This window comes from Dermacentor andersoni, chromosome 4 (genome assembly GCF_023375885.2).
Source record: "Dermacentor andersoni chromosome 4, qqDerAnde1_hic_scaffold, whole genome shotgun sequence".
Taxonomy (NCBI): Eukaryota; Metazoa; Arthropoda; class Arachnida; order Ixodida; family Ixodidae; genus Dermacentor; species Dermacentor andersoni.
The window spans coordinates 193,025,492-193,042,796 of record NC_092817.1 but is presented as its reverse complement, the minus strand read 5'-3'; positions in this window follow the sequence as shown (position 1 = coordinate 193,042,796).

Sequence of the window (17,305 nt, the reverse complement as noted above, 5' to 3'; positions counted from 1 at the left end):
CCATTTGAGGCGTCAAATAAAATCGAATTTGGCCGTTTCATATATTGGACACAATATATGGACACATGTGGTACCCGGTAATACCATGAAATACCCATCACGTGGGTAAAGGGGGCGAAAACACAATCGAGAACCTGAAGCGCAAACGATAAAAGCACGGTATGGTGCACGCAAAATTCTGTCAGTGCGCTGTAGCGCGAGGGAAGAAAATAGGGCGAGCACTTGACCTCACCTTTTGGGATACCGCACTAGTACTGAATCATTAAAGAAAGAGCCTGTTTGAACCAGTTCCCTTGTCTGCAACACTCTTGCTAAACGGGAGACTAAAATACCACGATGACGGCTCTATTGCGGAGATCGGCAAGGTGCGCACAGACAGAAATTTTGCCGCCTTTCTTCGCATTCTGCAAAATGCTTTCTTGTTAGGATCACGCATAGCGGCCGATCCCGACGCTAGGGACACACAGGCACGATCTCGTCCCTCTAACTTTCGTCCTTATACTGCCCTTAACGCCTTAATTACAGCGTCAGTGAAAAGGCGCCTCACATAACATGACAATGAACTTGAAGAGCTGATTAGTGCCCTCCACTCCGCGCCCTCCAATTGAAAACACTACTGATTTCTAAATTAAACTACACAAACAGATCGCACAACCCAAACTAATCACAGAACGTCGTCTTCTTGACGGCAAAACCCTGCAACACTTACATGACAAAGGGCAGCGGCAGCACATTCAGAACAGCCGCTATCATACCACAGCGTAATGCAAGTGCGATAACGCTATTATGCCCGGCTCAAATAGATCGCACAACCCAAACTAATCACAGAATGTCGTTTTCTTGACAGCAAAGCACTGCAACACTTACATGACAAAGGGCAGCGGCAGCACATTCAGAACAGTCGCAAACAGACCATAGTGCCATGCGAGTGCGATAACGCAACTATGCCTGGCTTCACGAATAACATGGCCGCCTTGGTCACATAACAATTGAAAACACTACTGATTTCCAAATTAAAACCACACAAACATATCGCACAACCCAAACTGATCACAGAATATCGTTTTCTTGACAGCAAAACACTGCAACACTTACATAGCAAAGGGCAGCGGCAGCACATTCAGAACAGCCGCAAACACACCGCAGCGCAATACGAGTGCGGAGACGCGACGACGCCATGACGACGCGACTATGCCTGGCTCGCCCGGCATCACGAATCACGTGGCCACCTTGGTCACATGATTTGACGACGGTATCGCCACCTTGCGCAAGGTTGGATCGCGTTGATGGGTTGTGGAATATTGTAGAAGCCGCTAAAGAGGCTGACGCGCCGTGGCGTGGCGGTGGCGCCTTGAGTCGTTTTCAAAACGTATTCACCCCTCGTTTTTAAGCTGCCTGGCTTCCAACGTTATCAAAACGTATTCACCCCTCGTTTTTAAGCTATCTTGTTTGGAACGTCTTTGATGCGTCGATTTTGGTCAAAAATCCGTTTCAGACGTTGAATCCCTTAATACGACGTTTTCAAGACTTTGTGTGCTACCTGGGAAATAGACCGTTAAAAATTTTGCAAGCAAGTGTTCAAAAGTATAATGCTGCTACACTTAGCTAGTTTTTCAATGTCCCAACAGAACTCAACTCTGCGTTTCAGATATTTTATACTTTGAAGGAATAGGCAGAATTTTAAGTTCAATGTTCTGCGTAGCTTTAACGTGCCTGGGTTATTTAGGACCGTTGCAAATAACTATTGAACCCTTATCATTTTTTCCTTTCTACTTTTTCATGCATGATACTTTAGTTTCGCCTAGTATCCTCACTGCACTAAAGGAAGCACCTTCGTTATCTTTGGTTACCGTAAGGCGAAGCTAATGGGTGATGTGTAGGTGAAGTTCAAAATAAATGGGTATTTGGGGCGGGCTTTGGCAATTAGTTACGTATGCAAGCGTTCTAGAGTGTTATGAGCGTGTCTAACAAGCGGGTTACGTAAAGCATAAACCTTAGAGAATTTAACCGTGCTCAGGGGCTTCAACATTTTCGCGAAATAAAGAAAAAATGTCATATGCGTTTATTTCGAAGTAATTTGCATCAAGTCATTGTTCTCGCAGCTCACATGGTTACAATAGGCTATATGGATGTCATCCGGATATTTCATGTAGTGACGTCCCTACGGTGCAGTGGAGAGGCCGAGGTCTTTCTTCTATTTACTGATCCGCCTTTCGCGTTGTACCACTGGCTTCGCTTAGATGGTTTAAGCTGGGTTTAAGCTATATACAGGACAGAAAGGAAGACAGATCAGTGAGTATTGCTGATGAGGACATAAACTGGTGCAGACATATCATCAGCTGTGCTCTGGTGATGTGATCGGGATTCTTCGGGGAGCCGGGCCGGAAAAGGGACGTCTGGGAGTTCGCCGGCGACAGCTACAGCTCCTGAGCCCCGGCTGTGGTGCCACGTCAGTACTACATGGCCCCGCTTCAGGCCCGTGAAGCCGTCGCATGTTACCGACCAGGACCACGGAGGTAACACCGGGCCACGTCGGCGACCTGGCGCACTAGTGACTACGACAACATCCTGTGAGACGTCAGTCACAGGTGCACTGCCGCCACTGCCGAAAACAAGCTACGTCAAGCGACAGAGACGGAGACAGCCGTCTGCGTCACGTCACAGCTACAGTGGCCGCGTCTTGTGTCCCATTAGACCTGCTACCGTCACGTCGTGACGGTTAGACTGTGTTGAGCCTACTCTGAACTGAGAAACTGCAGTTTGGGTCTTCGTCTGTTGCGCATGCGTAGCCAGTATAGATATTGAGCGTGCGTGTATAGAGCAATTATTTGTATACTACGAAAAAGAGGAGGAGTGACCCTTGCTCCATTAAGGGCGAAACGGCGATATCCCCTATTTTCGCCTTCAAATGGAGCAAATTTCCTCCCTCATGTATCGGAGCAACGGTTTTTCCCTCTTCGAAACCAAAATGGCCGACTCCAGGGAAGCGAAGTGATGGATGCTACCAGGGGTGCTATGCAGGATGCGCCGAGTTTGGTGAAACTCGGGATCTTCACGAGCTCTGGCGACACCCCAAGATGAAAGCACAAATGGTACCGAGAAACAATTTATCTCTCGACAAGCCTCCAGTTTCATTGGTTTATCTAGATTCACTCTGGGTGGCTATCATTCCTTGGGCGTTGCCTTCTGGGCGGTCGACAAACTGGGGCTCACGTGATCATACCGTCGGTGCATGGTTGCGCCTTCTTTCACTTGTTTGTCGTTCCACCGAGTCCATTACACACACAAGCGAGTTATAAAACAAATGCACTTAATACAATATTATTAGTTAGTTTAACGTGGTTTAAAAGCATTTTAAAGCTTACAAGATGTACACTGAATGTGTATTCGACTAATTTGTAATTTAGTACGCTTCGCATTATACCACGAGGGAACGCTGTGGTGGCGTCATCACATACATTCATCGGGCGAGCATGGCGGCTAGACGTCGAAGAGGCCCAGTGTAAACAAACTCGTACAACGAGCTTGCAGTGCGCGACGTAGCGATCAGGCTCGACGATGACCACTATTTCTTGGATAGTTCTGTTCCTCCGTGAGCAATCTTTCCGTGCACCGCGAAAGACTGCGAATAGCTTAGGCGATTTTAGAGATCACAACGCTTACCTACTGTTCACGGCACAATCCTGAACAAACAACTTATCCGGTGCTGCTTCTGTGAGTGCGCTGAGCTCCTCCCCTCTGCGTGAGTGCGAGCGTCACGAATATTGCATGGTGTGTGCAAAAGGAAGACAGCCGATATAGCTACGATGCGACAAGGAGATGGTGACGGAGTGACGGAGGCATCGACAAACTGCAGATAAGTATATTTCTACTGTTTCATATTTAGCATAATAATAGTGCACGGATTAAGTAACTTTCGTAGGAACGAACTGAATGTCCAGCAGTTTAAAAAAGGCATTGAGAGCTAATGAGTGTTCGTGCTTTTACATGTACGTGGGCCCGCGAAAATATGGAAGAGATAAAGGTAACCTTCACTAACTTGGCGAGATAACAGAAATTCATGAGTGACATTCAGCCCGCAGAATCTATGGAAGAGTATCTTTATCCAGGTGAAATATCAATAGCAGATACTGATATAAAGCAGGAAACTTATACAAAAATTTCATGGGTTGAACAGCACATGGGAGGCATTCCCGAATCGTGATCGCCACGTTACCGATATCCTTGAAAAATGTTTAGAATCGTTGCATTCTACCGGTTATGCAATATGGGACATAAACCTGGAGGTTAACAAAGAAACTTGAGAAGTCGAGGACTGTGCAGAAAGCGAAGTAACAAAAATTGTTGGAGATAGCATTAAGGCAGGAAGACAGTGGCGTAGTAAACCGTGGCAACTGATATGCTAGTTGAGATTAAGAAAAAAAAATGGAATCAGTGGGCAGGCCATGCGCGTCTTCAATCACTTGTTGCCAATTTATAACAGGTGATTACATAAGCGTGACAGAATGGATGTCAAGGAGAGAGAACTACAGCCGAGGATGGTAGAAAATTGCGTAATGGGACAAAAATATGATGTTTGCAGGCGTAAGATGCAATCAGCTCGCATAACACCAGATTGTAGGGAGCGCCATTGATTTTGCAGTGAACAAAAATAGGTTTGTGGTGCTGACAGTAGAGACTCGTGAAGGTTCGAGGACACCTCAGCTGTTGGCACACTAATAAACATTACAATTGGCTTTGAAAAAACAACCCGTTATGAAAAATAAAGCAATGTTGTCCCGACGAATTGTTTTATTATGCATACACTAAAGGCTTCCACAGTTAAGGGCAGTTAGTACCAATAGTGCAATGAGCATTTTCATTTGTAAATAATGGTTTTTATGCGGTTGATTCATTCCAACAATCCACTTTTTTTGCAGCAAAACATTCTGCTACTGGAGGCACTCAACCGCCTGGTGGCAGCAGGCGAGCGCCAGGCACATGCTCTTGAGAATGTGGCAAGGTCCAGACGGCTGCTCTGCAACAGTAGGATCAGTGCACTCACTGCTTTCCATTCGAGCCCCCAGAACACACCTTATAAAGGAGCTTTCAGTTTATTACTTTGTTTATTATTCAAGAGCATGAATAAAATTATTGCAGTAAACGTTGTGCTGTGCGTATTGGGACACTTGTAACATGCACTTGATGTCTCTTCAAAATGGGCAAACACGTAAGACAACCTGGACCGCGTAAATGAAAAAGACACTAATGCAGCATATACGTCATTGTGCAGTTTGTTCCTTCTATGTGCAAGAATACAGTGGGTGTTGATTAGCCACAAATTGAACGGTGTGTGTATTTCACCATGAAAAGACAGGAAACGGCATGACCTTAATAATGCTAACACCTATAGACTATGCACATGAATGCAACACTCCCCGATTTAAACGTGCCATTACATGCATGTTCGATACCACATATTCTTTAACAATGTCATATATTTGCATGTACTAATTTTCACACAGCTTAAGCCCATGCATAGCTCACTTGTGATGTATCCATTTCATAGGCCAAATAATTGTGCATTTTGTCCTTTTGTGTTGTATGAAAAGCGGCATCCTCTAGTCGGATACAACTTCACAAGACAGGAGAAGGCCCGCCTAAATGACCAAAGCGCAGCAGCTGATTGCCTCCACATCTAAAGAAGTAGTCCCTCTCGAATGAGCGGGTATTAGTGCATCCAGCAGCACGACGTCAGTGTAGAGTGTGTGCCCAATGGTGCAGGCCGTTGAAGTGCAGATTCTGTGGCCTCCTAAAGTTGTATCCGATATATAATCACGTAATGCCTTGCACTGGTTGCATAACGTTAGCAACTTGATAGCACACAATGATCAGGAACAGAAATGTTTAAAGGCACCCAAGCTAAGCTGGCTGGCCACACTTCCATTATGAGGGGCTGTAAACAGTTCTCGCCAAATATTCCCATGACATCCTTGAAAAAGAGGTGGTGTTTGGCACTTTAGAATCAAAAACATTACAGTGAATGTTGTGTACCACGTTAAAACAAACTGAGCTTGGTTATCTGCACAGCATGTAATGAAAGCTTGTGCTTCACATAGGAAACAAAGTCTTCTGTCCAGTACAATTGTCGAGTTCGCTGTGGCACCTATTATGTCATTAGTGTCAACATACAAATTTTCAAAGGCTATTCATTTCACCAATATTTTTGTATGATGGTTCTTTCAATGAGTGCTTGTATTACATGAGCAGGTGGATTTGAAAGCAAAGCTTTGTTTGCAAACCTTGAGGCTTCCATAATTGTGTGGCAAGGCACTGGCATGGTGTCGAATAGCTCACACTTGCTCGGTCCTGCACCAAAGAGGCCCAATGCTCTATTTGAAGTTGGATCTCGCAACAATTCGACGGCACACAAAGAAGAGTAACACACACAGCAGAGCTTTCTGCTGTGTGTATTTCTCTTCTTTGTGTCCCGTCGAATTGTGGTGCAGTTCAGCTTCAAGCTTCTATACCGATACGACTCTTCAACCTCACCAATGATCTAGTTATTAAGCCACAATGGCGCACATCTTTGAAATGTCCCAACACGAATTAGTTCTCCAACAAATCACCGCAAGCATAAAATTTTGCTGCACAGGTGTATGCACGTGCCATATTCTGTACCATTAAACTCGCAGGAATCAAAGGGGCAAGCATTAACCAGCCTTACTGCTGCCGTTACCATCATCATCATGACACCAATAGAAAGACAGTGCTGCGTTTCAGTAAAGGGAGTGCCGGAGGGAAAGGCGCGACAGCGAGGCTTGAGGCTTACAATAAAAATAGCATTTACAAGACATGTTCAATGCCTAAATATGCTGCATATCGCTCATCCTACTTTGGCATTTCGGCAAGCTTTTACACAGTTTGTGTAATCATTGCTCTAAAGCTGTACAAAAGGTCTATTCGCTCTGCAATCTTTATTTTTATCATGGCGGGTTAAAGACCCACTTTTCATTGGCATCTGCACCACATTTCTCCCGATATGTAATTTTGTCTTGGTGGTTCACGACATCTTCACTACACCGAGTTCTGCAGAGCATTGGATCTGCATTGTTCTACTGCTGAAGAATTAGAGCCCCATTATGAGACGAAAATATACGATTTGTCCATACAGAATAACGCTGCCGCCCCCCCCCCCCAAAAAAAAGAACATACACTGAACCACTGGCACATGCACCAACAGTGAACACAGCAAACACTCTGAAGTATTTTCTTCATGCAAGCCAGCACACTAAGATTCTCAACGCATTTTCATTTTGCCATAAATGCATAGGCACAACCGGCTTGGCGCGACATCCGCATCTCGCACTGCAACGAATTGTGCAGTGCCTTGCTGTTTCATAGTGCGGACGATAGATGACGCATGATGAAAATTCAGCATTATGCATACTAAGTAACTTGTACTAAGTACTAAGTAATCTAAAAAAAAACCAAGTTCTTTATGAGATTAGCATTCACAGGGTACTTCACACAATGTGTGATATCCATTTATCTATTTATACTTCATTAACCTCTTTCCCCAAAAAGTGAGCCATTTGGAAGGCACCCTGATAGACAAGTAGAACAATCGGTAAAAAGTCAGCAACCAGCGAAAAAGTATCATAGGCTGCCGCATGTGTGACGTTGGTAACACAAAATTTAAGTCGGCTACACAGAAGTGACAAATTTGGCAATATGGTGCGTCTAGACATTGCTTCAATGCTAATCACAGTAACACTGACATTGAAGACGCCCTGATTCCTACGTACGTTCCGTCGACACACCCGACTACGTTCGTAATGTTTCCGCGAAGTAAGAAGCGTTCTTTTATAAATGCCCGCTCAGCAGCAGTCTTCGGGAAAGCCAGCCACCGCTTCCGCACTGCCGCATCAATAAGCGCATCAGACATCTCTGACACAGAGGCTCACAGTAGTTTGATGACGTCCAATGTAACGCTCGGCGCCGACGCTTCCCTGAAAACTCCCAGTCCCGTAGAAATGGAGGGCGCAGAGGACTTGCTCTTCAACGGTGAGCGAATGAAGCCCGCCACGCTGTCTCCACAGACGAGAGTCTTCGCCTAGCTCGTCACACAGCCAGCGCACTGGTGTCTTCGACAGGCCAAAATGACGCTGAAACTCCACGGCGGTCATGTACGCGAACGGGTCCAGACGGTCATACTGACGCTTGCTGCCGCTGGCTGCAATAACACAGGCTGCTGCTGCCTCCGCCATGTTCCCGAGTTGAACTCGGAGGGGGTTTCGCGATGTACGAGTCTAGCACGAGTTCGCCTGTCAATCAAAGCCAGAGGTCACGCCCCGCGCGAGGCATGTAACTCTTGTGCGCGCACCTACCATGGTTGGGCCACGCCTAACTTATCGTTCGGCAACAGCGACGCGGTGCCGAGCTGAGAGGCATCAACAATATTCACCACCGACATAAAACACGCACACAACACTGTCACCGGCGATGTACTGCGCACTACTATCAAAAACAAAGCGTTGACTGTCGCTGGCTTATGGATATATCTTCTCGGGCTGAGATGGCCCCACAGCACGGTTTCATTGCCTGCATTGTGGCGACGTAGCGCACAGTAAATAATTATCGGCACATCACTGTAGCTGCTTGCAAGGCGTCGATGCGCCGAGGGTGACGACGATGCTGAGGAGTGCGTATCGCAGCAGAAGTTTCAGATGGCTGCTCTGTCATCGGTGATGTATCGGAGCCACAGCGTCGTAAACACGATCAGCGCCCGAGAATCGCTCGCTCTTCTAGACCCAGTGCAATGGCATTTCTTCATCACAAGCACTGCGCACTCAACAGTTCCAACACCTTCCTCAGTTCGAAGTCTTATTTCATAACTGCACACAAGAGCCCTCACCTGCCAAAATGCGATTGCTGCGGTGTCGTTACGATATCCTTCTGCGATCGCTGCTGGCTCCAGCATAAGTAATCCGCAAGCACCTTGGTGCGCACAAAACACTCAAATACTGCGTACATACGCTCAGAGGCACTTTCACTGGGCAAGCGATGACAAGCGATGAATTGTGTCGATGGGAAGCACGCACTTCTTCGCAATGCATCGCCGAGGCTTCGCGCACAAAGATAAACTGGTACACTTTCACTAAACTGCGTCACTACGGGCACTACGGACCGCCATTTTGCAGCGACAGCCGTTGCTCCCGTATTTATCACCAGTGTGTCGTTTTTAGTTGGTAAAGCGGGGCCTTAAGGCGCCTGCGATGAACAGCCGTACCACGGCGCTGCGCTTCTATTCCCTTAATAGAGAAAGAGTGGTGATCACTGACATTATTGAGAATAGCACTGTAGTGCCCCTAGGCGACTTCTCACCGTATGAACTGCCTCGTGCGTGCGACCCGCTTCAATGTATCCGCTTCTCAGCTTTCGCCTCACTGTCGCCACTCGCGGCAAGAAGTGCAAAATTTAATAATTTGCTCGATCTCCGTTTGTCATCAGAAATTTCTAGCATTCACAACGAAAAACAGACGCTTAAAGAAATAAAAATGTTCGTTATTTTATTTGTTGTATTTGAACGTATTCGTTTGAGCGAAAGCGTAGGTGCAAGAATGCGCCGTATGTACCCTGTTCGCATTCGATGGAGGTTAGAAAGATAGTTGCCGAAAGAGGAGGCACGCCCATGACGCGCCCGGGAAAGGCGTGGCAAGCGGCTCACGGCAAGTGTGCAGACAGACAGCGGGGCAGTCACGGTATTGCTAAGTTGCGAAAATCCGTTGATAACAATACGCGGCGCTGGCGCGTTTCGTTGTGCAGCCGTCTGCGCTTGAAACGTGGTAGCAGCGTGCCGCGCAGGGTGCGCTCATGTTGTCATACGCGGCTTTTTGTCTACATATTTTTTTGCCTGCAGCCTTTGCGCGTTTCACGCTATCTCCGTTCACTGACTGCCGTCGACCGAACTCGGGTAAAACTCGGGTGAACGAGAAACTCGGCGCATCCTGCATAGCACCCCAGGCCTACGAACTGTGATAGTTCGCAGCTGGAAAACAACGCACGCATCATAAGCATAGTGAACGTTACTGATATTTGCAAAAAAGAAAGATAAGCAATCTCGCTAAGCTTTCTTTGGTGCATACAAGGAACGAGGTGCAAGTACCACACGATTTTGTAGCGATGCCTTCCGCTGAACTTTCGCATATATCACACATCGTCGACGGCAGGCTGAGCGTCGCTCTAACCACTGTCCAAGCGCGAAAAGGAATGGCATCACTAGAACATCGCGGCGTTGAACTTACGTGAACATAGGGATATCCATAAATCAATCCGTCGCACACACACACGCTTATGTGGATGGATGGATGGATGGATGGATGGATGGATGGATGGATGTTATGAGAGTCCCCTTTGGAACGGGGCGGTGGGTTGCGCCACAAAGCTCTTGCTACTATACTGCCTAATATCCTACCTAGGTTAAACATTGAAAAAAGAAAAAAAAAAACACCATGAACTACCGCGCCCAAATTTTCTGATCCCCTATTGCGAACTGTGCTTTTGTACGTCTCCGTCTTTTGTCGTTTCCCTACTTTTCCAGCAATCCTGCAATCGCCTCTTACTAATGTCTATTGCGGACATATTTGCTTTACCACTGCTCCCGCTCAACCCAAGGACTTGTTCAAGGAGGCCAGTGGTGCCTAAATCGACCGCTGGGTAGACGTCTTCACATTCTAATTAAACATGCTCCGTCGTTTCCCTAGCTTTACTGCAGTAAGCACATGCTTCTTCTTCCTTCTTATATCTCGCTTTATAGTTGCGTGTTCTAAGGCATCCCGATCTCGCTTCGAACGCGTGGATGTATGGATGGAAGGTAGGAGCGTCCCCTTTGAAACGGGGCGATGGCAGTTGCCACCATGCTCAGATTTTTTTTGCCTTTTATTTTATCTCTGTTGTGTCTTATTGAATTTCTCGATTTTCTTTAAATACGTCTTCCTACCCTTTTAACGTTATGTCACCTCTCTCCTTTTGAGCCACCAATCCTCCAATCGCCTTTTGCTAATTTCCACCGCATATTTATTTACATGACTATTATTATCTCTGAACCCTAGGGCCTCAGGAAGGGTGACTGTGGCCGCATCGACATCGGGCTTGATACCATCACATTTTAGTATGAGGTGTTCCATTGTTTCTACATATTTACCACACACAGTACATGTGTCTTCTTCCTCGTTAAATTTCTTTTTATAGCTCCGCGTTCTAAGACATCCTGATCTAGCTTCAAAGAGTAGGGCACTGCCTCTTGAGTTATAATAAAACGCTTCCTTCCTGATCTGCTGTTTCCAGTATCGATATAGTTCCACACTATGCTTCTTTTCCATTGAATTTATCCAATTTTTGACCTTCCGCATTTTTAACCTGTCGTTTAATGCTCTGTCTTTCTTCGTCCTCGTGTCTGGCATACTTACTGGTTAGCTTCCTAGTTCTTTTCCGCCATTGTGATTCAACGCTTTTTCTGTATAGGTATTTAAACACCTTAGCTGCCCACCTGTAATCGTCCAATTTCCTCAGACGTTTTTCGTATAGGATTTTACTCTGAGCTTCCCGTGCTTCGAACGATGCCCAGCCCATATCTCCCATTACTGCTTCGTTTGTGGTTGTCCCGTGGGCACCTCGTGCTAACCTTCCCACAGCTCTCTGATTTACTTCTAGTCTCGACTGAACCCCTGCCCTTAAACACAGGACCACATTCCCGAAAGTAAGCCCCGGCACCATTACTCCCTTCCAAATGCCGCTCAGTACCTCATACCTGTTGTACCCCCACAATGCCTTAATTTTTCATAATCCCGGCATCTCTTCGCCCTTTTGCTATGAGAGACTGTTCGTGCTTTTCCGTGTACATCTGCCCTTTGTTTATCCATATCCCGAGATATTTGTATTCGGCAACTCGGGGTATTTCATGGCCTTGTATTGTAAGCTCCTGATCAGTTGTATCGTTGAAAAAGATTCCACCGGACTTCGCTGCACTAAAACTGAAACCTAAACTGTCTCCTTCGTCCTCACAGTAATTAACCAGAGTTTGCAAATCTTCCTGGCTATCTACTAACAGTACAATATCGTCCGCATACATTAAACCCGGTAGTCGTTGCTCAACAACCTTTTCTCCTAATCTGTATGACAGATTATACCCTAGATTGCTTCGCTGTAACCTTCTTTCCATGCTTATTATATAAAGCATGAACAGCAGCGGTGATAGAGGACAACCTTGCCTTAATCCTTTGTGAATCTCGACAGTTGTCGTACTCTTAATTTCTTCCCATGTTATTTCAACATTATTTTCTCGATATAGTTCCTGTAGTAAATCAATTACCTCATGACCGATATCTTCAGCTTTTAATATGTTCCACAGGAGTTCCCTGTTCACGTTGTCGTATGCACCACTTATGTCCAGGAAGGCTAAATACAGAGTTCTATTTTCCGCCTTAGCTATTTCTATGCACTGGGTAAGCACTGGGTATGCACTGGGTAAGCACGCGTAAACAACGTGTTTAGCGCCACCTGGACAGGCTTCAAATTACTAAACCGTATAGTTGCTGCGCGGCCCGAAAGATGGCGCTAAAAGCTAACAAAAAAACCGCGCTTCGGTTATTTCATATTTGAACGCTGAACAAATAGCAAATATAGTCCCTAGAGTCGAGGAAGAACTTGGCAAATGGCCAAGTATGGAGTGGGAATATGGTGTGCTTTTAAGTGTAATAACGACATAAATACGGGAAGAGAAACAACATGTTGGTTGGAAAGGAAGAAAGAAACCGAAAAGCTGGTGGAACAGGGAGATACGAGAAGCGATCGCCGAACGACAGATAGCATCTCGAGAGCATAGGCAGGAAAAGAAGGCGCAGTTGCCGCAGGATGAAGTCACCAGTAAATGGGAAAAATACTGAGAGAAAAAGTCCATGGTTCAAATACTAGCGCAAGCAAAATTTAAAGGAGAAAGTGAACGTTGCTTGTCAGAAATACGTGAGAAAAATAAGGCCGCACCCAGAATATTTTGGAACCACATAAAACTATTAGGCAGGAAGTCAACAACAATACAACAACATATCCTAGACGAAGATGTAATCAGACTGGAAGGAGAAGCGGCAATAAAATACATCCGAAAAGTAACAGCCGAATCGTTCCAAGCCAATGACGAGGTTGTATTTGAAGAAAAAGAGAGCGTGAAAGAGCCCCAAGTGGAAAAGGGGCTGGTGCTGACAAATTTCAACTGGAAGAAAGCGGAAGAGAAAATTCCTAAGCGCACAGCCACAGGGCTAGACGAGGTTCCCGTTAGGCTGATTAATGAACTAGGACCAAAAAGTAAGGAAGCTCTGGTGGAAGCAGTGGAAAAAACTAACATACAGACGAATACCAGACAGTTGGCGACAAAGTAGAATGAATTTAATTTATAAAGGTAAGGGAGAGAAAGATAGAATTCACTCGTATAGACCGTTGACCATTATATCGGTAATATACAGGGTAGCAATGCAGGCAAAGTAAAGCTTCAAGCATGGGCAGAGAATAATAGCATTTTGGGAGAACTTCGGAATGGCTTCAGAATAGGTAGGCGTTTAGATGATAACTTGTTTGTTTTTACTCAGTGTATTCAAATATCAAAAGTAGAAAGACCATTACATGTGGCCTTTTTAGACATTACAGGAGCCTATGACAACGTAGACCGCAACATTTTGTGGTATATTCTGGAAGGGGAAGGCTTAGGTGACGAATTGTCTATAGCTTTTGAGATAGATTTACCTAGAAAATACCGTCTGTGTTGGATGGTAAGGGATGAGGAGCGAGGAGAAAGTTCATATCAACAAGGGACTGAGGCAGGGGTGCCCTTTGTCCCCGCTGCTGTTTATGATGTGCATGGTGAGGATGGAGATGGCGCTAGAAGGGAGTAATATCGGGTTTAATCTCTCATACAAACAGGCGGGTACAGTAATAGAGCAGCAGCTTCCAGGTTTATATTATGCGGACGACATTATGTTGCTAGCTAACAAGCAAAGTGATTTGCAACGTCTGGCTAATATCTGTGGGCAGGAAGGCAACAATTTAGGTTTGAAATTTAGTGTTAGAAAATCAGGTGTTATGGTATTGAATGAAAACAGTGAACAGACACTGGAGATACATGGCCAGGAAATACCTCGGGTAGCAGAAAATAAATATCTCAGTATATGGATAAACGAAGGCAATAGATATACGGAAACACAGGAAAAAACAATAACAGTGAAGGAGAAGAGAAATGGCAGCCATAATGATGCACAGAGCGCTATGGGGATACAATAGGTACGAGGTGCTCAGGGGTATGTGGAAAGGTGAAATACAACAAATGAAGCTGTGCAAGGTGATATGGGCTGGACTAGTTTTGAAGTCAGGGAAACTCATGGTAAAATTGATTATGAAGAACAACTGAGGAATACGGAAGAAAACAAATGGGCTGGAAGACTGTTGAGGTACGTGTACGTGAAAAACATTGATTCACAGTGGAGAAAAAGAACTAGGAAGCTTACCAGCAAGTATGCGGCCTGTGTAGGGTGAGCAACAGAGCAACAAAGAACGTCAAGTGGAAAGTCAGAGAGGCTGAAATAATCTTATGGGTGGCGGCAATGGAAAAGAAACCTGCATTTTACTTTTTATTTCCTACAACGCTAGAAGAAATAAGTGCTGTTATAAATAACCTAAAAGTGACAAGCGCTGGAATTGACAAGGTCCACCCTGCTAACATTAAACTTATTTCGCACCTAATTTCATACATACTATCATTTATTGTTAATTTATTATTCAGGACTGGTTTATTTCCCTCTGAACTGAAGCGTGGCAAAGTTATCCCAGTTTTTAAAAAAGGCGACAACTCACTACTGCACAATTACAGACCTATTTCCATTCTGCCGTTCTTTGGAAAAGTTATTGACAAAGTAATTGAAGTACGGCTAACAAAATATCTTTCTAAATTTAATATTATCTCTGCATGTCAGTTCGGTTTTTGCCATGGGTATTCTACAGAGCTGGCACATATTCATCTTACGGACTTACTAAAAGAAATTATTGACGAGGGATTTCTCGCCGCCTCAGTTTTCATCGATCTAACGCAAGTATTTGATAGCATTAATCATAATATCCTATTTTCTAAGCTCGAAGCAATTGGCATTTGCGGTCCTGCTCTTTCGCTGCTAAAAAGCTATTTATTTAACCGGGTTCAAGTTGTTTCTGTTTCCAGTGCTTGTTCTCGACAGCGAACTACTAACGTCGGTGTGCCTCAGGGCTCCATCCTGGGGCCACTCCTGTTTTTAGTTTATATTGATGATTTACCTAATTGTCTTTCTCCGACAAAACGCATTGTGTACGGTGATGATACCACAATATTCACTTTTCATAAAGATATGTCATCTCTCGTTAATAAACTAAATGCTGACTTAGAAAACATTCTAAGGTGGTGTAATGTTAACATGTTATCTATTAATGCAATTAAGACTAAATTTGTTGTATTATCTTCACATCAGCGAAACATAGCTTCCATTCCACCTAACAGTCTTGGTCCCCACCGCCTTCATCCAAGTTCATATTCATCTTTCCTTGGCGTTCTACTTGATTGTAATCTGAAATACCACAATCATATTGCTTACATAAAAAAGAAAATAACTTATGGTATACGCATCCTAATTAAAGCACGCTCTTACTTCACACGTACCACATTGCTCTCAGTTTACCACTCTTTCGTCCACTCTCACATTACTTATGGCATCATATGTTGGGGAAACACCTATAATACTTATTTTACGTCTTTACAAACAATTCAGAACCGAGCCATCAGAAAAATTACCTATAGTTCACGCTTTCCTAATGCCACTTCCTTACTACACGAGAATAACATCCTTACTATTTCTGGGCTCACTAAATACAACCTAGGTATTTTTTCTACAGATTTCTACATAATGACCAACCGTCGATAACATTTTGACCATCTAACCTGACAACTAATAGTACCACCAGATTCGCGTTGAATAACAATTTTCTTTTACCACGAATCCTCACTAACTACGCTAAACAAACCGTGGAATTCACTCCCATATCACTATGGAACACTCTTACTCTCATTATGAGAAATACAAGATCTTAACACCAATTTAAAAGGAAACTCGTAGTGCATTTATTATTGACAAACTAATGAGAAAATTTACTGTAACCGTTTTTTCTGTCCGTTCTTTTTTACTTTCTTTGCCTTTTTTGTTTGTTTTTGTTCGTGTAAATAAACTACTGGCATTTTCTTCACATGCAATTCTTTATGTTACCGTGAGATAAGCTAAACCTTGTTATTATTTGTAATGAATTGTGTATTTCGCTCTGTTAACATTCATTTCCTGTTGCTTGTATAATACGTTATTATATGCTACTGTTGCTTTGAGATGTCAGTTACCATAACTATTCTTGTACAGGAGGTCCCGATACAGTCTTTGACTATGGGACCTCCTCCTGCATACTAAATACTTGTAATCTGATGCTTCTAACAATAAATTCTGATTCTGATTCTGATGAGTAACTACATTAGAGGAAAAAACGAAATCAGGCAAGAAACAATTTATGATAACTCAAACGGAAGCTCATTACTTTTCGAAGCGAGATCAGGATGCCTTAGAACACGCACCTATAATGCGAGATATGAGAAGGAAGAAGAAGTATGTGCCTGCTGCGGTAAAGCTAGGGAAACGATAGAGCATGTATTATTAGAATGTGAAGACATCGGCCCAGCAGTCGATTCAAGCACCACTGGCGCCCTTGAAGCGCTTTGGTTCAGCGAAAGCAGGGGAAAAGTAAACGTGTTCGCTATAGAGATTAGTGAGAGGCGATTCGAAAATTGGTGGAAGAAAAGTAGAGAAACGACAAAAAACGGAGACGTACAAAAGCAAAGTTCACAATATGGGGTCAGGAAATTTGGTTGTGGCAGTTCATCGTGTTCTTTTTTTTTAACCTCGGTAGGACATTAGGCAGTATAACAGCAAGATCTTGGTGGCGCAACCCACCGCCCCGTTCCAAAGGGAAGCTTATAGCATCCATCCATCCATCCATCCATCCATCCATCCATCCATCCATCCATCCATCCATCCATCCATCCATCCATCCATCCATCCATGCATCCATCCATCAATCCATCCATCCATCCATCCATCCATCCATACATCCATCCATCCATCCATCCATCCATCCATCCATCCATCCATCCATCCATCCATCCATCCATCCATCCATCCATCCATCCATCCATCCATCCATCCATCCATCTATC